We start from the raw sequence: 18,423 nt of genomic DNA on the forward strand, positions 1-18,423 counted from the left end.
CAAATTTCTTTCGGCCGAACGGAGCGGTTTATCGGCGTTTATATTGGGAAATGGTTGTTTGATAGAGGGGGAGGGGGGAGATGTTGAGAGGGGCAAGGAAGTTTCTGCGGTGGCGAAGATCGAAACAGTATATTTTTCGAGACGCATGCGGCAGCGGCTGGGCAGGTACGTTAAATGAAATTAATGAAGGGGAGGGGAGCGAGGGGAGAGGGAGGGAATTATATATTAGACGATTATCGCGAGGCCCTGTCTCGCGCGCAGTAAGGAGATTACGCTCCGCGATATTTTGCACGAGAGAGTCTCTCTGGCTGGGATCGAAAATGAAACGAAATTTACAGTAACCCACCCATGGACATCTTCGCTCCCTCGCTCCCTCGCTCGCTTGCCTTATCCGCGTCGTCTCGGGTCCGGATAATTATGTCTGCGTGTTTATTGCGCCGGTCATCCGCGACTTTATTTTGCAGGATAAAAGGAGCCAAAACTATACTATACTATATACATATATACACGTGTATGTATACTATATATATATATATATATATATACATTATACATATATTTTACGATAAAAACGTCTGTAAGAAAATCCCGATGGAATTCGCGATGGCCGACCTTCCTCCCGTAGGTGGGCGGGTGCATCAACGTGCATCCCCTCCCGCTACACCAACTATACCAAACTTTGAAAACTCGATAAGTAGCCGCATATTTATGCCTCCAGCTTCTATGCAAAATTCTCTGTCTTTTTCTCTTTCTCGTCCTGAATAACGCAGAAACTCAATAGTCGTGTAGAATCAAATGTATAAAATATCCTGTAGTTTAGTAAACTCCGCCCTTGTCCTCCGGAACCCAATCAATGATTTCCCACCGAAATACAGTAAGTCGCACCAAAAGGGGTTTTAATTAATCGAGGATTTTCAGATTCATCAAAGTTTTAGTTGAAATTTTTCGATGCTCAGGTGGGAATTGGAATAAGGTGATTCGGGCAAATTAGTGAGACGGTTGGCTTCCGTGACCGATGAGATAATTTATGCCTCGGCTAATCAGCTAATTAAATTTCAAAGTGAGTTCGCGGAGGTGGTAGGAGGTCGTCAGGGGAGGATCTGGAGAGTTGGAATTCTCGTTTTTGGATGATCAGAGTCGATGGGCCCCCGCCGTAGGGAATCGTATTTTATTAATCTGGTAGTCGAGGGCCACCGACGGTATATGAGGTAGAAAGAAGAAAGTGGAGATGATTAGGATGAAGTGGGAGGAGGATGGGGGGGGGGGGCTGTAAGTAAAGGAAAAGAGAGAAAAAAAAGTAGCAGCTTGTCGTCCAGCCCAGTTTTGGTCCCACCGAATTCTCCCTTTGACCATCGACCGCTCCGAGAAACTCCTGAAGGACCTACAGAGTCACCGTTGCCAGGAAGTAAACAGCAGGTTCTAAGCGTAACTCAATATCGCTGCGTCTCCTTTACGACCTTATCAAATTACCCAGTTGATACTTTCGACGCGGATGAAACGATCTTCCGCCAAATGGTCCGTTTCTCTCCTTCCACCTTAACCTAATTAATCCCACCAATCCTATACCCATTGACAACTCCAATCCATTCATGAATATCCCCCGGAAATTATATTCTATAAGAATTATCAGTATATCTATCTTTGTACATTAGTGGCTAAAGATTACAATGGTTCTACACGAGAAAAGAGAGAGTAAAAAACAAGATATTATTAGTAAGACTTTCTAATAAACTACACGCATTCCGAGTAATTTAATTGGGAGTTACACGCTAATAAAATCGACGTAACTGGGGTTATACGGAGTTACGCTGGGTAGGCCATTCGCGTAAGAGGAATGGTGTTGGATTGGTAATAAATACGCTGGGAAATGCAATACTTTATTGAGCACCTTCGGGCATAAATTACAGAACGAGTTAATAAGCTCTGAGAAAAGCAATTATAGCAATGGATATCAATTTTAAAATAGAGTGTATTATATACTATATAGTTTACTACATACAGCATATACAATGTACATCCAAGAAAAACTGAAGCGTCATTGTTAAGGTCGAGCGATCGTGGGCCACTCAGCGTTGATTGGTCGCTTCTTTGCCTGGCTGAAAAAAAAGAAGGAATTCTATGTTCTGGCGCTAATCAAGCCAATTATCGGCAAAACGATCCTCTTAATTGATTCGAGGAGAAACGGCTGGCCCAATTTCGAGCAGGCCGGTGCTCAAGCGTGAAACAAAAGCAATTATTTTCCTTCGGATGGGTCTTTTACCTCGTAGCTGGCGAGTTTCAGTATTTTCATATTTCTTCCGATCCCTCGTTGCTTCTCATTCTCCTCCCTGCATTCCTTGCGTTTTTTCTATTACTTTTCTTATACGTGCATTTATACGATTAAGCGAGTCCTTAATTAAGCCTCGGTCTGGGTCTCTTCGCGATGGTCAACGTCGTCTATCAAAGTGACATTATATACCTTGCCCGAGTATTTCGTATTTTATACCATACGTGCTGTTGGTTCTTTTTCTCCGTCCTTGTAATTGAACTGGCGTCGCTGTCCCGACGCTGCTCCTATCCCTTGGTAATGAACGTTTCGAAAAAACAATACACGTGCTCGTTCGATTTGACCAACCGTGTCTCTTTTATTTCTTCGTTAGATCATTCCTGAAATCATAGATAACAATCTTAGTGATTCGTTCATGCGGAAAGCTGGTATAATTACAAGGATTGTAAAACTTGAATTTATATACTCAAGTTTGCAATAAGGTAGTTTTCCTACAGTGAAGGAATGCATTTCTAAACGAATGATTAACGATGTTTTCATTGCAGGGGTGCAAAAGGGTTGGGGTTGGTGTAGGTCAAGGGTCGGGAGGGGAAATTGCGTAGAAAGAGGGGAAGGGGTAGGGGGTGGGGCTGGGATAGTTCGCATGAGTGGTCGCACGTGCGTGTATAAGTTCTTCTACGTCGTAAGTATAAACGGTGGCTGGAAGATGCGTATACTCTCATTAGGAGAAGACTGAGTTACGATAATACCAAAGCGCAATGTGCCCAGAGCCGCCACGTGATGTAGGCTTGACGTCGAAAAGTGGAGCTCGCCTGGCGCCATTTTGCCTATTTATAGAGACGAGAGTCTCGCACGGAAGCTGAGATAACTGCACTTTTTTGGCAACGAAAACTGTCTCGCCCAGCTGTTTCCGGGTATCCCAAGAAGCTTTACAGCGAATCTCAAGTTTTGCCAGCATCGAAATAAATTAGCTGCCAGAGAGTGGAGGGAGATATGGCTGGAGAATCACGATGAAATTGGAGAGGAACGAGAGAGGATAAAATAAATCTGTATGGAATGTAAATTTTCGAGAGAGGGAGAGAGAGAGGGAGACTGAAATCTGTGATAATCCAAATCATTGGGAGATAAAGCAAGAAGGGTGTTGATCGGTACGTAATAAAATTCTTGTACTTCCGCGTATTCTCCATTACCGACTGATTATAATACGAATATTATCGTCTTGTAATGAACTCGAGAGAGTCGAGGCTCTTCCTGGATTTATCGACGATCAGTTGGAAGATACGCGACAACCGAGGGTACAACCTGACAACTTGATTTTAATAAACGTGAATAAATTTGTAAGCCAAATGGCCATTGGAAGCGTAATCTCGGGCGTGTAATGTCTGGACGAGACTAGAGAATAATTTTACGAGATTACGAGGAGAACGAAGGTGGAGTGTAAAAAATGGAGACTCCATATTCTTGATACCAGCCGTATCGAGTCGGGGTAAAAAATATCACGTAAGAGGTCCGCGGCGCAGTATATAGTTGGTATAGAATCTGGGATAGCCAGGGAATATAGTATTTCTTATAATATGGGACAAGTGAAAAGGTTGGAGCGCCGATAAAGATTTTTCGGAGCAAGTGTGGGATTTCTCTAAACCGATCTGTTTTGGAGCGTCGCGTATGGTGATCCGCAGGTAACGCCTATAGCGGCCAGTTCCATAAGGAACCAGGAGCCCCCTCCCACTATACACGCTCGATAATCCAGTTCCCGCGGGCTTCTCCTTTTTTCTCTTCTTTCTTCTCGCCTCGGCTATCCTCATTGGCCCGGCCACTTTCTCTCACCTTCGTCCTTCTTTCCCGCTCCTTTCCTCACCAACCCCCTATCGCACGGCTGAAAACAGGCTCCGAGATAATGCGTTTCCCTGATAATATGGCGGAAGATATCATGGAGAACTGAAATTCCTCGCTGTTTCGCCTTATCTCGCAAAATGGACGGATTTTTAACTTAAAGAAATCATGGAGCTTTTATCACCTTGGAAATTCTATCTCGCTTCGAAAATTGTCATCGATCCAAGTGACTATATCTATGCGACGGTAATTTTAACTCGACTCGACGTATTTGGCAGATTTTTAATTGATAAATTATACGTTGTCTGGAATTCTTTTCAGCGTCCATCGCGTTTTCAGACGGTTAAGGGAGATCCGAGAGATAACGAATGAAAGTGCGTTGGCAATTGCGATAAACAATAAAGTTCACGATTTATCTTTGACAAGCGCAACTGACGTTAAAGGTCGGTTCCCCGACTTGGCGTACTGCGAGATAACAACGAGAGAAACAATCTGATTTATCGAGTCTATAATAACATATTCACCACCGTGCTAAATAACTAACTATGATTTACTTCCAGCCACTTTACCCTTCCTCTCCCCCCTCTCCCTCTCCCTCCCTCACTCCCCTTTACCCACTCTTTTCCTCTCCAAAAGGAATGAATTATAGTTCCCATCTTGATCCAACTTGCACCCTTCTTCTTCTTCCTTTCCTTCTTCTTTAAAACCGACGTCAGTTCGTCCTTGAGATTCAATTATGGAAAACTTTTAAGACCTCTGATGGCTCTGATAGCTAGGGGCTGAGTTACGCAAAATATTTGAAAGTATAATCGAGCATAATTTAGTATCATCGTCGATGGATAAGGTTGAATGTGGCATAGACATGTAAGATTACGTGGATTTGACAATATAGACAAATCTATCGAGCGTAATCAACCACAACCTCTCGCATATGGCCCTTATTATCGGCTTAAAAGAGGACAAAAGTAGTCGCTATCATTTTTCTCTAGCCACAGAAAGCAAGCAGGTACACGCATAGTAGCTCCACTCACAGTACTAGCTATGTCTTGGGTCCTTAACTCATTTACCAGAAGTCGGTCATTCGGAAATTATTACGGTTATATTTACTGCCGGTGCACCCCTAGGAATTGTGCAGGATCGACCTGGAAAATAAGACAATTCTACTGCGCAACGATACGACTGGAATTAACATGCCAGACGTACTAGTTTGGTCCAGTATCGACTAGCTATAAAAGATAAACATCACTGAAATATACAATAAACGTTGAAAATATTTACTTTATCAATACGAGATAACCGTATAATTTTCTTTTCCTTTCCTAGCCATTTTATGATATAAAATACTTTTTAGAAATGGAGTTTTTCTAAGAATCTCCAGAATACTAATGGTTATCCAGCAAGATTTCGTGGATCTTATGAATTTCTATTAAAACGATTTTGTAGGAGAAAATCACTAATGGAAAATCAGAGACGTCAGTGGCGTTGCGTGATCGAGTTGTTGGCGAGGTATTAGGGCTTGTTAGAGTTTGGGCAACGAGCGAGACTCGGCAAGAGCGTTGGATCCTGTGCGTCTGGCGAATGGTATATAGAGCCGGAGAGTATCGACCGAGCCCTGATGCTGGAGGGGAAAATGGGAACGCATCGAGCCAACCACCACCGAGGGTAACCCCATCAATGCTGGTGCTTCGCCAACTACCACTACCATCCAAGAAAAGAGAGAGAGAGAGAGCGAATTCTACCACTATAAGTCTAGGAACAGAGGAAAGGAGGAGGGATGATTTTGAGGAAGAACGAAGAACGAAGGAAGAGAGAGTTTTACTAGCATCAGAGTGAGAGAGGGTATAAAGGTGTGTGCATGTATGTGTGTGTGCGTCTGTGCGAGGCAGACGGAAGCTCCAGGGAGCTTTTGGCGTGCGTCCAACCTCCGAATCGACCTGAGCCCTCGAGAGGACGTTGTAACAGAGGACTGAGTAGTCCTGGGGCGAGGGGGGCGTGTGCACTTTTTACGCAGCTGCAGTCACCCCCTCCCCCACACCCTCCTACCCATCTTCTCCACCCTCGTCTCGCTGCGATAGGACAACTTTTACCATTTCACCGTCTGGCCAGATAATCTCCTGCTCCGAAAAGCCCTCGGCTTCCCAGAAAACTTTGCCTCCCTAGACAGGCCCTTCTACGTTGCTCCAGGTGCCTTCCAAATTTTCCCCGTATACTCGTCATCCGCTCTCTCCTACGAAACTTTCCTCCTTCGTTAGTCCCTCCCCTCCACTCCTTTTTCAAACTTCCCTTTTTCTCAGATAAGAGCAACCTTGTTCTAGCTAACAGTCGACTCAAGTTTTGCGTGCTCCCAGATTTTACCGATGCATAATGCAACCAGGACCTCCGGGAACGAGGGTAGAATCGAGCTGGGTACCGGAAATCCTCCTTCTCCATTCTCCCTTCCTTCCTTTCTTCTTCTTGAACAACGAGTTTCCAGGATCCTTCCGCAAATCTAAGGACGAAACTTTCCAATGATTCCCGGCTAACTCTCTCGTTCCAACTTATCCCTCTTCCCCAAGAACCGATGAATGACAACAAAGTTTCTGCTTTCATTTTGTCATTAAGAAGAAAATGCAATCCTCCTCGCTCGTGTGATGAAAATTTTTCTGAAATTTTTTCTCGCCTTCGTGTAATATCCCCCACCATGAGATATCGAAATTCAACAAGGTAATCTATAGTCGCAATGCATACGTAAGTATATGTATATATATGTATGCGACGCGAGAATGCGATCTTTTGGCGAAGGAAATTGGATTTGACCTAAAAGCTTTTATAATCGTCCATAAAACTGGAGCAATGGAGCTTCTAGATGTAGCCGAATGGACGCTGATCTTCGCTGATTTTTGCGCTTTTCGAGATCAAAAGAAGACGGGTAGATAAATAAAGGTTGGAATCGTTCTGGCTGGATGATTATTTAACGAGGAAAGAACGTAAACATGGCATTTAACGAGGCGAAATCGCGCGGAGGTTGAAATCCAAGGCGTGTAACGGCGGGATTTAATAGGAGGTTGGACGAAGTGATGCTTGAATTGGAAATCAGCCGCCATTAGCCTGGCAAAGATGCTCGGACATTTGAAATATGCCATTGGCCAGGATGTTCGATCCTAATAGCGTCTGGGAAAAAAGTGAATTTTCCATTTTTCGCAAGAGGTCCCAGCGTATAACGAAACGCAGGTGGAGCAAGTTCTAGTCTAGGCAAAATCCAAGGTCCCGGTGTCGTAAAGATACGGGAAGCACGAAATTGCTTATATTTTATAAAAGCGGAAAGAACGGGGGTGAGCCCATATGGTCGGGAAAAAAATGTCACGTCCATTCGTGAATAAACAAGGAACGTATCTGCGGAGGATGATGGGCAAGGGGATGAGGGGATGAGAGGATGCGCGGCAAGCGAGAATGCCAACTTTTCAAGGTGTGCCCCTTTTAGACGCAAAAACCGACTTTTTATCCAATAACGAACTCTCAGCTATCAGAATCCATTTGTAAATTGCACGATCTTAAACTATTGAATTTAATGCTGCAAGCTGAAACTTTACTCTTTTAATCCAAGTATCCTGCAACCGTAAATATAAGCATACTATACCGGTTCACGGATTAATGCAAATCGTAGGCCGTGAGACGCAATTGGATGATCATTGTAGTAAATTGAACGATTTATTGCTGAGAGAGTTTCGTTCTCTGATTTTTAATCCCGGCTCGACGAGGAACGTGGCGGCGGTGTTTGCTAGGCAATATTGCTGTGTAGGGACGAAATTTGTCGAGGGACAAGAGGGAAAAATTTGATGAATCGAGGTGGATGGAGGAAAATCGTGGATGACCAATATTTTTTCGTCGTTTCGTTATTTGCGAAGAAAAGCGAGGGGAAGGGGGAGTGACTGCTCTTTTTTTTCCTTCGGCTACGAGAGACTTTTGTTATTACAGAGGAAGCGAAGGGCGGAGCCGAGAGTAATATGTAGCTGAGAGAACGTTTGTAATCCAGACCCCAGTATCGAAGCACGAAGCTTTACACCCCCTTGTTGGACGCGTTCTATTCACACTCCACTGTGCGGCATCGATGCTCGAGCCGAGCCGGAGACATGTTTACCCTAATGCAACGAGAAACCAACAAACACGACTATGAAATCTGACGAAAAGCCCAATTAAGCTAATCGAGACGCGCCAGAAACGTCCTACACAATTCTCCCCTAGAATCTCCAGAATTACCATTTGTATAATCCGAGATATCCTTGTCGTACCATTCCAGATGTGATGCTCGTAGATTTGTAAAATCTTGCTCCCCCATCGTTCCAAACAAGACTATTTCTTCTTTTTATACTCCCTTAATTTCACGTTCATAGCGTTCACTCGGAAAAATTGTCTTCCAGACCAATTTCATCGATAAATATATTAGGATTGCTATTTTTTTTAAGTACCGAGATACCAAAATTAAAGAAAGAGAAAATATCGCGAAGAGAAATGATATCTCGAAAGAGTGGGAGGGGTGTATGATAAAATAGTACTCTCGGACCATTGTCCAAGAGTGCATATCGTATAATATTTACACAGCGATTCTCACGTATCTTGGGTTTATTCCGCAGTAATGAGATACGTCGTGTCACGCTTTTAAGACCTCTCTCGACTTTTGCCAGGGAAACCACCGCAGGAGATACTCACAGATCGATTCATGTCTTCCTACGGAAGTAAAACCTTCACATTATTTCGTCTCGTGTTCTGTCAAGTCCTTAAACGTCATTAGCCCCCTCTTTCCCCTTTCCTCGTCTATTTACAAACTAAAAGCATTTCGTATAATTACAACCCGGAGAAAAATCGGCAAAATTCTCAAATGACCAAAAAAAGAAACGCCTTAAAATTCACATACCGAGCTGTTAAATTAATTTCAGAATTAAGTAGTATGAAAATGATGATTTTGGAGTGGTGTCTGAAATAAATAAATTGGAGGTTAGTCACACCACGAGTTGGAGTTTATCACACGCGAATCATGAATTTCGATTGTCGAATCTAACAAGCAGCCTTGGTAAAGGATATTAAGCACACCTTGGATAGAGAGGGCTCGCACGGAATACGGAAATGGCTGGTAAGTCATTCCGGCCACATCCGCCATTTTAGTTTATCTAGATGCCGCGTATCTGGTGACACGGAGGCCTTGCATTAGCTTGTATATGGGGGAGCTTAGGTCTCCTTGTACGTGTCCGTGCATAGTCCAGGAATATTCGTGGAATAGGATTTTGCGTGGTATAATTCGCGTGTCCTCCAACCCGCGCAATGCCTCTCCCTCCCCGTTTATCCGGAGTCCCTCCGACAATCCAATTTATACGCCGGATTATTCTGGGAACCTGGGGTGAACTCCCCTTTCCCCTCCTGCCACGTTCCACCCACGTACCAGCTCCCTTGCCTGGATGGCTGGTGAAACCCTCTCAAGCTTTCCTCTCTCTCTCTCTCTCTCTCTTTTACTCTCTTACTCTCTTTTATACATATATACACACAAATACACCCCATAACTCTACATTTTCCTCTCTCGTCCAACTCTCCAACAATAAATTCCTACTCCATACATTTCTTTCTCGTCTTTCTCGCTTGCTCACTCATATTAAAGATCTTCCCCCTTTCCCACTCTTTCGCATTAAATTCTCTCTCTCTTTCCCTCTTTCTCTCAAGCTACTATTTTCTTTTTCTATATAACACTGGAAGTTCTTCTCACCCTCTCGTTTTTCTTATCGAGCTAGGTTCTTGCCTTCCTTTCTCCGCTGCCCTTTCTCACCCACCCACCCTCCCCCTTCTCTCTTTCTTTCTCTCTCTCTCTCTCTCTCTCTCTCTCTCTCTCTCTCCCTCTATATTTCAGTATACGAGCAACACCCTCCTGCTTGCCCCAAGGGCGTTTCTACCCAAGCATGGTCGATCGACACGTTCTTGCGTTCTCTCCGAGGCACGTCCTTCCCAGTTTCTGCGGCTCCGCCAGTCTGCACCGAGTTTCCGAATTGCGTCCCCTTCGCTTGGGAACGATTGCCACCCCCATCCTGCCAATTCTTCGCTTCGGCAGCTAAGCGTTTTATGCAAAAGCTCACGAGACCAGTTCCATGCAACTCCAGACCAAAATTGCTCTGCCCCGGAACATAATGTTAGGCACGCACGAAATTTTAGGTAGGAGGATGAATTTTCCCACCTCTTTTCCTTTTTATCTCCACACTTTTCAGTCCTTCGCTCAAAACTAAATGGAGACTTTCCGAAAACAGGTATTTATCGTTGCGACAACTTCCCGAGCGACGTAACACGGATTTTCCTCAAACTTATATTTATCTTCTTTCTTGGTGTGTACCGGGCTTCCGGAGAAATCTTGTAATTCCGTCGGATTTTTTCCCTCTTACATTTATTTTACTCTGTAATGAAAACCGACGAGTTCACCCAGCTGGAAGCTTTTGGCTGTCCGTGTGCGAAGAGTGCAAGTTTCGTGGAGATAAAAAGGGGAGTTTGTCTGGGATAACGGCATGTTTCGCGAAAGAGAAAATCTGGAAGCTCAGCTGGTACGAGGAGGATCGATCGCGTTGCTTCATGCATCTTTCAAAGATTCGAAGGAGGCGAACTCGAGAGCGGATGAAGAGAAGGCAGGAAAGCACGATTCTTGGCGAGGTTAATCCTGGTGCTATAGCTGGCAGGCTCGAATCGTACTGGGCACAGCTGGTGCGTGTAATATACGCACGCGACAGGCTGCTCGATACGTAAACTGTCGAGAGTAACGACGGGTCCAGGGATGAAAAATTCAAGCGGCTCACTCACCCCCAAACAAGAGAGGGAGAGGGAGACTCTATCGATTCTCGATTAAGGCACTTTGGTAAACTCGGCCTCGGTTACCATTTCGTGCTCGTGCCATTCGAATTCCGTCGTATCTGCCCGTTGGATTTCCACCGTGATCCTCCGTTATCGACCTCTTACGACCTTTTACGACCTCCGGACTCTTACACTCCTTCCCACGCACGCGCTTGATTTTTTCCTCAGACTCAAAAGGATCCCCCAGTCCTAGCTTATTCCACGGCGAAGAAGATGAAGAATCCGCTGGTTAATTCGCAATACGATTCTACACCAATTTTGCAGAAATATTCTCGTGTTTATGCACGAGTTCCCGCGTCGTTTATGAATTATCTTGGTGAAAGCGGTCTGTTGGGTATAGCGATTCGAAGCTGAAGCGAGGGTTCCTCGAGAATTTCGAGATGATGGGAGAGGGTGGTTGTCGGAGGGTGAAGGGTGAAGTGGATGGAAATGCGAGTGCAGACGGTTTGTGGCACTTTAGAAGGAGGATTTATGCCGGTGGTCGGGGCGTAAACAATGCGCGAGACGGGACGATAAATCCGTCGGGGTGTCGTCTCCGTCCTGGGTTATCTAGGTCTAGAAAATAGTCGCTTTCCGTGCTCCATTGCCGAGTTACATGACTCCCCGATGTGTCACTCGACCTTCTCATTCCGTCAAAAAAACCTCTCAAAACTCACTCGACCCCTCTAAACTATAATCCAATTTTTTCTTATCAAACATCAATTCACCGTCACGCCATAAACCGTATCGTCCTATCAAATAAATCACATTTTCCGCAAGATTTTTTCAATTGACCGATCCGATTCTCAACACCATTTTCAATTCAAAGAAATTTATTTTATCAACGCTCGAAACACTTTTATACACACACACATATATATATATATATATATATATATATATATCGTACCTATGTGGAACCGAAGAAAAGTTTCTCCGGTAGTTACCAAGGCATCCGGGACTACGATTGATCTATGAAAATTCCATGGCTGGATGTTAATAAATAACATTGCGTAAGGTGTCTGAAATATAATCGCTGGGATGATTAATAATTCATCGATATAAGTGCGTCGCTTGGTGTTTAGCGTATAGAAATCAGGATGCATTAATGAGCTTCGGACTTATTAGAAATAATATATAAAAGGAGAGGGGATAATCTGGAGCCTCTATATAGCACGGTACTATCTAATTGAAGAAAATTTTCAGCTGGAAATTTACAGCCCCTGCATTAGCGAGATTTACATGATGGTACTATATAGATAGGATGACGTATTTACGAGCGAGGTCACTTGAAAATCATCGATAAAAACACTCTTTCTTACCAACTTCAACAAAAATACTTTATGTATGCGTCACGCCAATCGTACATGGACGTTAGCGAGCTTTTCCAGAATAAGGAGACGATTGGAAATGCATGGTGAAAAATTCGTGAAATTGGGAAAATCTGCGAGTGGTGAACGGTTAATTGGAAATGGTCGAGGTGGATTTGTAGGGAGATCGGCGTGGCTCGTCGTTCCGCTTGACGTTTATCGGTAGCCTAACGCTGTCTTTTATTAGAAAAGTGCTAGTAAACAAGTAGCTTAAACGGCCCTGGGTAAGCAGAACGCCCGGGGAGAAGATGAAGAAGAATGCGCGACAAATAGTTGCCAAGTCGTTTCCGTCGTGTCTTCTCGCGTGACGCCCGAAGACAGTCGAGAGCAGCTGTAAAAGCTAACGGATATATAAAACGCGCGCCCGGCGATACTTTACCGTCTATTTCAGCCTTCATTCCACTCGGTAAATAATGTACTCTCCTCTTGTCCTACTGCCAAACTTTGCCTTCGGCAAATTATTGCCCATCACAAGCTTGCACGGCCACTTTGTATCATAACCATGTTCACTTCACTGCCGATATTTCACCGACCTCCAACGAAACACAAAATTACAGACCGGAGAATTGTCTTAACATCCAAAAAACATGACCTCTCTTCCTTCCTCCTGCTTCGACTCAAAACTCTCATCGTGCGTATACATAATCGTTCCGTGTACGTTACTGTAATACAACTTTTTACAATATTCTCTCTTCTTCAAATCCTTCCAGCTCGAAAAGTATGGTGAAATTCTTGGATCCCACTGATCGATCGTTACCAGCCGAAGATACCTAGGAAAACAACTATTCCATGTAAAAACAGCAGTTATTAGCCAACTTTGATTCCTTCGGCTTACAGCATTGATTTACGAAGTTTTCACGTGCGAATATCTGAGATTCGACGCGTTTCGTAGAAATTCGCAGGTTGATGCAATGATGAACGAATGATAGGCGACGAGTCGAACTTTCAAAGGTGTACGAATGAAGTTTGAGGATGAAGCGGAGTGGAGAAGATGACGAGACGTACTGAGAAATGAAGTTGGAGTGAAGCACGAGAAGAATTCGTCGGTGGTTGACCAATGACCGTTTCGATAGAGCATAAACGAGATTCGGACTACGGCAATTACTCCTCATTGACACGTGTAAATCCTTTGATTGGACACTCCATTGAACGACTTGATTCGTTCATTCGTCGCCAATTACGTCGCTTAAACTCCCTGAGAACGTAATCCAAGCCTCCATTTTATTCTCACGCGAATGGAGCAGGTTTAAAGCTTGTTATTGCTCGTCGATTTTTCAACGTTCTCTACAACAATATTTAACCTATAATATAGAATATAACAATAAGAGTGGACGACGAGAATTAAGAAAGAATACAGGTGCTGAACTCGTCCATCTGCCGGGACAAATGCGATTCTGCCGAAAGGGTTAATGTGTGGATCTTGGGTTTCACGGGGAAGTTAATAAAGATAAAGGAAGGATACGCGAGAGCTGCAGTATAGAGCCTCTCACACAAATGCGTTATTGCGGTCAGTGTGTCCCCTGTGTGCGTCTGCGATGTATGTTTAAATTATATAAGATGCGATAAAACGCGTTTAATTTATTTTAATGACGTCGTATAACGCGCCCGTATAAATTTCGTTACTCCCAGACAACATCGCCCGTTTCCTCCCGCATCCGCACAATCGAGTTTTCCGCTCATTCGCGATTCCATCTTTCGAACGGCCACTCCAACACGAGCTGTTAATTACCAAACGGAAATTATTCCTCGAATTAAAGGGCGCGAAAATTTTTGTACCCTCTCTCCTTCACGCTACCTTTACCACGTTTCTTTTTCTTCATCTATATATATAGTACGTACTGTACATCTATATATATATATATATGTTCAACGTGATACCCTGCACCATCTTGGAGGAATTAATTAAAACGACGGACGAATTTATTTTCAAGCTGCAGGAAGCGCCTTGGCCGGAGAACAAATAAAACAATGGAACGATAAAACATAGTGAAACTCCCCATGTAACCATGCTTCACTGTCAATTATGCAATAATAATTGAAATGTGCCTTAAGTTTTATCGCTCCTTATTCGTATATACTCCGTGGTTTTATTTTCCAACTTTATGGCCTTCCCTGCCAATTATTATATAACGATTGAATACGGTATCCGCGGCTTAATTTGCCATCTCTTGCAGTTGAAGATGCAATTTTGCTGCTCAATGCAGTTTATTAATTCCATAGTGGAATAGCGATGGGAAGAGAAGTTTGATGGTTTCATCATAGAATCTTCAATATGGGCTTTTTACGTGGGATATTGGGAAAATTCCGCGAGCTTTCCATTGGGCATCGTAGGAGAAGAGCATAAATAATTCCGGAGATAATAATGGACGGTAGGAAGTTTGTCAGTGGCAATTTGCGCGGTCGTAAATAGCGAAGAGAGGAGTAGCGCGAGCAGAGCGAGGAACGCGGGAGAAAGGAAGTTCTAATTTCTCCAGGGAGGAATCCGTGCACGTTTAGAGAAATCGCGGACCGCCCGCTGTCGACTGCGTGTACCGATCCTGCTATCCTGCGAACCGTCGTTGACCAGGAAGAAAACCCTTTTATACGTTTTTACTAGCCGATCCTCCAACCAACTTTCTCCTCCAACCCTTTTTTACCAAAAGTCAAACCTCGCTTTCTCCGACCACCACTTTTTCCACTCGCCTTCTGCATTGATCCTACCGGAAATTTTCTTTCGCTTCGAGTCAAAAAACTCTTTTCTCTTCTTCGTACAAACGAAACCTACCCCCTGCAAGTTTCGTTACTCATGTTTCTAACATATATTTCACTAACTTTTTTCATTGCAGATTACCAAAAAGCGATGCCGAGCCGCCGTAGTGCGACCATCCCTTATAGAGGTGAGTAGCGTTCTTCGCCAACTTTGTCTCTACTTAAGATCATATATATGTACTGAACAGAACATCTTTAAACACTTTTTATTCTTATGCAATTTTTAAAATCTTGCAAGCACTGCAATCGAAATTCTTAGAATCTAATAAAGTCATTCAATTTCTAACATGATCTGTTCAAGTAGTTTTATATACGTTAGATTTTGCCTAAAGACTCGAAGATCTAACGTGATACAAGAAATGTACCTATAGTATATTTAGAACCTGTTGAGATGTTAGAAATATTAACGGTATATACCGTCAAATCTTGAACCAGGATTCAGCGTACGTAAAAGTACTTAAGTATAGAGTAGTTTGTGTTTTGAAGTATTTTTGCAATTTCTATAGGCATTCAGAATGTAACGCTTATAAAATTATAAAAATCGCATTAGAGTTATGTTTCAAGGCCAATTACAGGATCATATATACTATAAATAGTTCATTAATGCTGGTTACAAAAATCAAGCTTATTATAATAATAACAATGCCAGTATTGGAATCTGAACTGCCAGGCGTCAAAATCAATATGGCCGGCGCAATCCTGAGAGATACCACGTATTGTGCAATACGAGTTTGAATAAATATTAACAATATAGCGTATGAAATGTTTTTTACAACCGAAGAAGTATATGCCGGTTTGCAAGTACAACTCCTTCTAGGAGAAATTTTTTACGTGTCAGCTGTAATTCCAAATACTCCAAATGACTTTTCAGGAAAGAAATAGTTTAATTAATGGCCACTAGAGGCATTTTGGAGCTAGTCAGATTTCAATAGAGCCGATTAAGAACAACTCGATAAGACCTAGAGAGCAGGTAGGTGAGGAAAATAGAAATATGCACCAGTCCAAGGATCTTAATCAGATTCTCCCTACATAGCGATTGGATCCTATATAAAGTCTGCCACGGTCCTTTCTCGGTTCTCTTTATCATCTTCGAATAGTATAGATTCTAAATAAGACTTAAATTTCGATTCAATATAGTTATACTACTTAAAATACAAATGCGTTACAGCACAGTTGGTGCAAATAGTAAACTGCCCTCTATATATATGCTTTCTTCTTCAAACTGGATTACACACCGAGAAGTTTAATTCTCGACGCGATAAGAATGATTGAAACTGGGTTGAGAAGATGATTTCGATGCGGACTAGCGCGCACTAGGAAAATAATTCAAGCTTCTTATAGGGCGTAAAAGTTGGCCGGACATAGTTACGGGGACTTTGTCTGAGAATTACGAGGAGATTAAAGCATTTCCTGCTGTAGAGTATATAGTTGCGTGCGTGTATCATGAGTTTGCGTATGGGTATACTTTGAGTGGACGAGATTCGCAAAAGATTATTGCGTTAGAGTGGAAACAAGGCGGCAAAGAAACGTATTGCACGCTTAGGAAATTAGCCGTAAGCGGGCCTCGAAAGTGTCTGGTAATTTTCTAGGCGCTGTTAACTTTCCAAGATAAAGCCCGAGGCACACGCGCGCGTTTTAGCATCCAGCACAAAATTTAATCGTTCTATTCTCGTTAACTTTACTCTCTTGCGTGTAGCCGCCGCCACCGCCGACGCCGCAAACCACTGCTGCTCCATCATAAAATCCTCAAATCGCTGATAATTTTCGCCGTTAAGCCGTTAAAGCAACATCGCAGATTACTTTTACTGCTGCTTCCTTTTTTCTGCCTTTACAATGATTTATTAAACATTAATCGTCCCCTTCTTCCTCAAATCATAATAATTTGACACCCAGCAGCATTCCAGTGTATTCTTCCTCATCTTGGCTGTTATACGCCAGGGGAGAATCTTTCTACGTCATAGTCTTGCACAGTGCGAGCAATTGAGATTGTCTCTACGAAACCTTCCACCTTATCACCCCCCCCCCTACCCTCTTTTACTTTCTGACACAATACAAGGAATCGTTTCGAAGCAGAATTTTTTCGTCGGAAATGAGGATTAATAAATTAGGGAGAAATGATAAATTTGAGAGGTCTAAATCGAGCATTGCCACGCTAAAGCAATCGGGATAAACCAAGTCCTTAACATATCTGGCTACATTATAGCTATGGGTGGAATAGCGAACTAACCAAAATAAGTTTCCGTACGCTTGTATAAATAATATAATGGTTGGGGAAAAAAGTGGACGGTCGAAGATTCGGTTAACGATAGGGGAGTGGGTGAGTCGCCTTTTTATCGACGAGGTAATCGATTAGCTTCCTGGAGGATACCTTTGGCGTGATAATCCTGCTGGTGCAAGCAGCAGACGTTATATAAATTCTGCATGTACGCGAAGCTGAGGAGGCCGAAGCTCGAGGCTAGCTTTACACTTGGCACACCCTCCGCCGTTAATTCCTTACTTTACTTCGCCCTTCACGGCGAATAAGCACGATTCCACGGGCAATTTATAGTGACCGATATCGCCGATCATCGTGTCGCATTCGAGAAACCTTTTTCTTACCGTTGAAATTCCGATAGACCACTCCGCAGGCAGCACCGATGCTATACACGGAGCCGTGCAGAAAACCTGATCGGCAAAATCTGAAATGGCGTAAGAATTCGCGGAATTTCACAAGCGATCGACCATCGGGATTAAAAAAGCGAGGGAGCTCGTTGGATTAAAAACTGATTGCTCGCGTGAATCGATTGGAGAAAGAGTAAGAGTGGGACCGCGAGGCGAGGATGAGTTTGACGAATTTAGTGGTACGTGTCGAGCATTAATCACGTAGCTACGATAAATTGGTAAATCCTCGAGAGAGTTGCTGCTTCTACAATATAGCTATGGTAAGGATAATATTTTGTCCAAGTATTACGGCGTACCTATAGCAAGCGAGCGCTAGTCGCGGTTTAGGCAGGTGGAATTAATTAAGCGGAGTCGGTGCAAGGCATATCGCTATCAATCTCGAATTTAATAACACGAGTGTCTCCCTAATGGCCCAATCGTTTTACATCGAATTAATTAACGCCGTAACACGAGCCTGACGCGCTGCAATTTTTATAATTGCGTCGACCTTTCAGAAATTCACGGTCTATTTTCAGCTACACCGTCGGCTCGAGCTTCAAAACTCGTATATAGCTACACGATTCTGCGCCGAAACCTGGATAAACAATCGTCGACAAATTTTCCTCTCCCCCATACAGAAACCATGCGAAAAGTCACATAAATTATCGCTTTCCTCCTCAGCTCCGGCCAACTCTCGAGAAATCCAGTCAATAATAAATTAAAGCTCCGTTG

The 18,423-nt window shown here is 43.3% G+C and overlaps 2 long non-coding RNA genes across 2 annotated transcripts in view; one reads left to right on the forward strand and one right to left on the reverse strand.

The window, feature by feature from the left end:
• The window catches only part of LOC136772990 (uncharacterized), a 79,687-nt gene extending 64,375 nt beyond the window's left edge, over positions 1 to 15,312 (forward strand). The window contains exon 3 of the long non-coding RNA XR_010822537.1: positions 15,129 to 15,312. This is a non-coding gene — a long non-coding RNA (uncharacterized lncRNA). The remainder of the gene's footprint in view (positions 1 to 15,128) is intronic.
• LOC136772916 (uncharacterized) lies at positions 1,917 to 13,172 on the reverse strand. The gene is made up of 3 exons (XR_010822524.1): positions 12,683 to 13,172; positions 2,261 to 2,646; positions 1,917 to 2,096 (listed from the first exon to the last, which is right to left on the reverse strand). It is a non-coding gene; the product is annotated as an uncharacterized lncRNA (long non-coding RNA).
• Positions 15,313 to 18,423: the final 3,111 nt, after the last annotated feature.

This window comes from Prorops nasuta, unplaced genomic scaffold (assembly GCF_024137725.1).
Source record: "Prorops nasuta isolate Cenicafe-Biocafe unplaced genomic scaffold, Cenicafe_Pnas_1.2 PNAS00004, whole genome shotgun sequence".
Classification (NCBI taxonomy): domain Eukaryota; kingdom Metazoa; phylum Arthropoda; class Insecta; order Hymenoptera; family Bethylidae; genus Prorops; species Prorops nasuta.